Here is a 6,000-nt window from a genome sequence, read left to right as displayed (position 1 = left end):
AGTTTGAATGAAAAAGTTTGATATTCAGTTTTTCACCTTGTATTCAGTTCTATAATCTTGTATTGTGAGGCAGGATGAGCAAATTCTCAGGATTTGTGCCTTTGTAATTTAACATGTTCTTACCATTTTTAACAATTTTCCATGGAAGAGAAGCTTTCCTGACTTTTAGGTTCCCTTTTTCCTTATTCTTATTATGTTTTCCTATGCTTGTTAGGAAATAATCCCACCCGTTTTGAGGTAGAATGCCTGGTTATAGCATACAAAATTCCAGCTGAGTCTGCATTACTGGCTTCTACAGAAGTATTGCATTATTTTTATTATTGTCCCATCTCTCATTCATTAATGGAATTCAGTGTTTTATAACAGCATCTGTTAATTGAATAAAGGTTTTCACCAGACTCCAGTGTCATGTGAATTTCCTTCAGAAATTATAACATTAATTGGAAATACTTTAGGAAACTTAGCATAAAGCCTTTTCTCCCCCTTTTTTTTTCTTTAATTTGTCATTACTGAATTTCTTTGCCATTTTATTTGCCTATTCCAATGAGTTTTGCAGACCCTTTGGAAGTTCCTTTCAGCTTCTGTTGTTAGTCTTAATAACTAAGTATGTTTAATAACTAAGTATATTTAGTTATAATACCCAGTGAAACATTTAGTACTTTAAGAATTCTGTTAAATGTGTAGGAATTTTTTTCCCCAGAAACTTCTGTAGTCACTCTGTATCATAGGTCTTCATCTGATGTATTGCATTTGGAGCTTGTTTCTTACAATGAAGGGTTTTCCCTACCTGTTCTGTGATCACTTTCACTACTAAAAAGACAATGGACTAGGTTATCTTGGATGACAAAAGAATATTTTGAGCAAGTCTCTTCTCGCTGTGATGTTAATCCACCAGTTGACTGTATTTTGTATTACTTCTAGACTGAATATTTGGTAGAAACAAAGACAAGAAACATCTAATCCAGCCCAGGCAAATCTGTTAGTAAACCAGATTTTCATGCACTCTGAGCATCCCCAAAAGAGGACTCATTTACTAATGTGTGAATCTGGGCACCAGTGATGACAGAATGCTCCCTTAAATATACTTTTAGGATAACATGTTTCCATTCTTATGTGAACAATTCTTAAAATTATCGAAAGACTCTCAGAAAGTCAGTATGAGAATTGCTTGGTGCAGAGATCTGAACAGTAGCATATATTCAATTCATTTGAATTAAGAGGAAAGCTTGAAACTGGTACAGGGAAATGACATGTTAGTCCTTGGCATAATGTCCACAATTCTGCTGAGCAGTCTGATGTGAGTTGCTCAGCTGCTCTGTGGAGCTGGTAGAAGAACCTGCCCCAGCTTCTGGTTGTGAGGATTTGTCCTTTGTTAAGACAAAGGATTGATAATTTCTGTGTAGGTCAACTGATCCGTTTCAGAGCAATGTGTTTTGTGTGTTTGTTGGCACCGTCTTGCACTGTATATGGTATATACACTACACTTGTTTTGGAACAGTTAACTCTAGTTCCTGATACACTCCAACATTCTAGAAAAAGATTTTATTTTCAAAACATTAGTTAATGTAAACATACACCTACTCATTCTTGCCATCACTGTTGCGGCTTTGAAGTGTTTGTTTGTTGTTGAGAAGTTCAATCAAACACGGCATAAACATGATAACTGTTTGTTTCTCTAAACTACCACCATTGGTAGTGGTAGTGCTGGTAGTCTTTTAGTGTGATTTGTGAAGGTGATGGTTTGTGAACTTCTTCCTACAGCAGTTTAGTCTTATTATGGCACTTCTCATGGCAGCCAGGAGTAGAGTGTTCAGTTAATTTGACACTGGGCACATTTGAATTTGGCTTCTAGGTTTTGTTTGACTAATTTTTTTCAGCTTTCTTGAAGGTTCTTCCAGTCCTGTGGAAATGAGCAGGACAATACTGAGGAAAATTACAGTAACTGCTTTTCTTCAGGGTGTGTTCTGTTCACTGATTCCCTTAGACAAGTCACACTCTCTGCTTGTTTCTTCCCTGTTCTTCAATTTCAGGTGAAAAGGGGTGGAAGAGATCCCACATTTGCTGTGTGCAGAAAAGGGCTTGCTTATTCTTGTCCGGGCAGTCCCGTGGTGTAATGGAGAGCAGTCCAGACTCTGAATCCCAAGGACCTGAGTTTGAGTCTCAGTGGAACTGTCCCGTGGCAGTTCAATCCCTCCCTGCCATCCCATGCCGTCAGATCTGGGATGCTCAGCAGGGTCAGCCCCGGTCAGTACCTGAGGCTGTGACAGTCCCGAGTACTTCCCTGTCACTGTCCAAGCTCGCTTGGCCATGGCAAATGGACCCTTAGGAGTTAAATGGTGGGGCCAGTTCTGTGCACGCTGAGCCTCACCTAAAAAATCCACTGTGCAGGCTGGAAGGGAACGTGGGGAGAGCCCTGCTCAAATCTGTGTTCCCGAAGTCTGGCCATACATGCATACATATTCACGTCCAGATAATCAGGAGAAGGTGAGTGGGTACTCACATTACTGGTAGGTTTTATTGGCAGTTGTGTTCCATAACCACAGCTGCTCTGGCTTTGTAAGGATGTAGCACGAGTGTTGCAGAGCGATGTAGCACTGTTCTGCTTAGGTTTAAGAAGTTGTAACAATTTCCCTGTACTGATTGTGCAGCCAGCACTTCTGACACCGAAAAGGCTGGTGGCAAGTCATTACTTTAAGAGCTGCTATCTATACACAAAATGATATTCCTTGAAAATCATCATGTCTCTGAGTCACTGAAAAGCAAGGGAACTGAAAGCACAGAGATATGCTGACAAACACAGAGTTTCTGGTAAAAGGAGTATTTAAAAATGGCCAAGTCAGAAAACAACTTCACGTCTTTCATCTAGCCGTTTCTGTAGTGTTCAGACATTTCCATTCTGTGCCCCATTAGAAGTTCCTGCTCCTGATGTGGTTAAAAATTACCTAATTTAAACCAATAAGGAAAGAAATGGTACCCTTTTAAATCTAGAATATTTCAACACTTATCTTGGTCCCTTCCAACTCAGAATATTCTGTGCCTGTTTCAAGTGAAATGCTTGCTTGATGACCAGCTTTGCTAGTCAGTGAGCAGTGTTTTTTTTCCCTAAAGGTAGCAATGAGCCTTACTTATCCCTAACCAGAAAAAGCAGCTATGCATATGGTGCAGTTCTCTTCTGTTTATGTGGTGGACATGATGCTTCCTAGAAATCTGGAATGAATCAGTGACACTTCTTGAGGGATTCTTTGAAAGGAGGCAGCTACGTGCAAGCTGAAGATGATGTGACAATTCGTGCTTTTTGTGACCTGCTTTCACAGAACCCTCAGAAAAGAGGACAAGGCTGGAGAAAATGCTTTTGGAGAAATTGCTTGCTGCAAAGAGCCCACAGAACAGGAAATCACTTCAGTCCATACATTTTGTTCCTTCATTTTCTCTCTCCTTCTTCTGCCATACACCTCTATAGTATTATTTGATGATCATTGATCTTTCACTTGGTTCAGTATATTTTAATAAGTTCTTTCTGTGTAGGATGTAAAATTCCAGGATATTTTTATTCTTAACTGACAACACTGTGGGATTCAAAAAGGGAAAAATTCAATTGTGATGCTGTGCAATAGTTGAGAAATAATGCTATCTGCAGCTGACAATATGCAGAATTAATGTTATTTTACACTAAAGCTGCTCATTAACCCTCACTATTGTAGTTTCACTGGAGAAATGTGTTGGCTTGACATAGGCTAAGATAATCAGAGCTTTTCTTTCATTCTGTGATTGCACATCCTCTTTAATTAGGAAATTGCAGACTAGAAGATCCTTTCAGGCTGCAATAAGAAAAATGTTGGTATTAATCTACAATATTTGTCCCATTCACTAAGAGCAATTCTGAGCTATGAATTATAAATGATAAATTATACATTATGGTATTCATTTGTACTGGAACACAAATAAGTTTTCAGTTCTTGGCCCATGCATATTAAAACCTCCATAACTTAATTCACCATGAAAATGGGATACAAGTTTTCACTTCTCCTTGAGAAGTTTCACTTAGTCTAGAGCAGCTGCTGGTCACAGGTGTCCATTATATAGAAGTTTGTGTTCAGGGACTGGTGAGGACATACCCAGCTGCAATTGCAGCTGTGCACATTGATTGCATGAGGCTAAGCCAGCTGAGGAACTAGATACCTCAAATACTCTGCCTCCTTGCAGATATGCCTCCTTCCTGGGGTAAATACAATGTCAAAACTCTGGAAAGGAAGAGTAACACTTGTAGTCTTCCTATTGACCCTTAGAAGCACCACGTGTTGGTTTGATTTTTTTAAAATTTTTTTTCCAGGTGCTCACTCTGAGTTATTTAACTCTCCCTGTGCAGGGTAGAGAGAGACAGAATTCAAAGCCAAAGATATTGTGGCATCACTGCAGTGCAGTCAGTCCTCTCAAGCCTGTATTCCTCTGTGGATCTGAAACCAAGTCAGCCAAGTCCTGGTTCTGCACTGCGACACACCAAGACCTGTGCATATGACTCAATATGGTCATGAAGCTGGAAACCTTTCAGAGCATCCTGATATCCAACTGAAAAAAGTTTTCAAACATAGATGTCACTGTTTCACTGTGCTTGTTGGCCTATTTATCACTGTGTAGTGCTGGCTTTACTTACCAATGTGTACTTGCTGTTTCACTCAGACTTCCCAATGGAAAACTCTGCTACTACCTGGTCAGGTTTGACTTTGTCATTTAAATGTCTGGAATAAATGCAGATTTCCAAATCTGTCATGTAATTCCTTAGTGTTGTTGTATTAACTCTATCAACTAGTTAAAATCCAGAATACATGCAGGTACTCTGGAAGTTTGCTCCTAGACTGGCAAGCAGATATTCTTTTGTCCAACATTGCATTTTCTTAAAACTTAAAAACTCTGTTCTGTGTCAGGAAGTGACTACAGGAAAGGCTTTTGTTTCTCAGCAGACCTGCTGAGATTCATAAAGTTAGGATAAACAACCATTAACCAACTTTTCCTTCTGTTAACCTTGGAGTCCACTCATCTGAAAGGAATACATTGAGTCTTCTTTTTGTACATTTTTCATGGAGTTGGTTACCAAATGCCAACTTTTGTAAGTCCTTCAAGAACAATGGGCTTCCCTGTTCCTGCAGAATGTTTGTTCTCACGAACATATGCAAACAGTAATTAACTGAACTTGCCTTTCAAATCCCATGCTAAATTTGGGCTTGTGAGGAATGACTTCATTTTACTGTGAACATACTGATATGACAGTTCCAGGAGAATAATAAACACAGCATGACCAAAAGACCTTCCTGAGAAATGCAAGTTTAAAAAAAAGTTTATTGTTTTAATGTGGAGTTAGAGAAGATGAATTGGAATATCTTAGTTACAACTGATACACTTCAAGGATGAATGCTTTTATCAGCCACAGATACCAACTGAGCTTTTTTGTGACATGTTTGGACAGCACATGTTTGCCTTAGTGTACTTCTCAGGTTTCCACTGCTATATGCAGTCTGTTATCCTGGCAGTTGTGAACTCATAGTCTTTTCTTTTCCTGCCACCAAAGTTTGGCACTCGAGTCACTAGGTGTGTGAAAGAAGCATATGGTATCGCTGTGACTGAGGAGGGATTCCTTGTGGTACTACCAGTGCTGGAAGTATTACGCCTGCTGGAAGACCTTTTTTTGTTTCTTATAATTGTTATTTTTGCTTTATTGAAATGGACATGTAGGTCTGCAAGCAGGCACCTTGCCACTCCAACAGATGGGCCAGGAGAATAGATCTGTGTACCTCTCAAATGTGTGATGGTCTGATTCTCAGAAATTTGTCACTGTAGTTCTTCATAGGGAACTTCCTTGGCATATGGCTATACGGGAGATGGAACACTACTACTTAATTAATTTAAAAAAATAAGCAATCAAAGGTAATGTGCAATAAAGTTGTTGGGTTTTTCTCTCTAATGAACAGGAGGTAAAATGTTTGGAGTTAACAAACTTTGGATTTC

Source organism: Pithys albifrons, chromosome Z (genome assembly GCF_047495875.1).
Source record: "Pithys albifrons albifrons isolate INPA30051 chromosome Z, PitAlb_v1, whole genome shotgun sequence".
Lineage (NCBI taxonomy): Eukaryota > Metazoa > Chordata > Aves > Passeriformes > Thamnophilidae > Pithys > Pithys albifrons.
Note: the sequence above shows the minus strand (reverse complement) of the source record.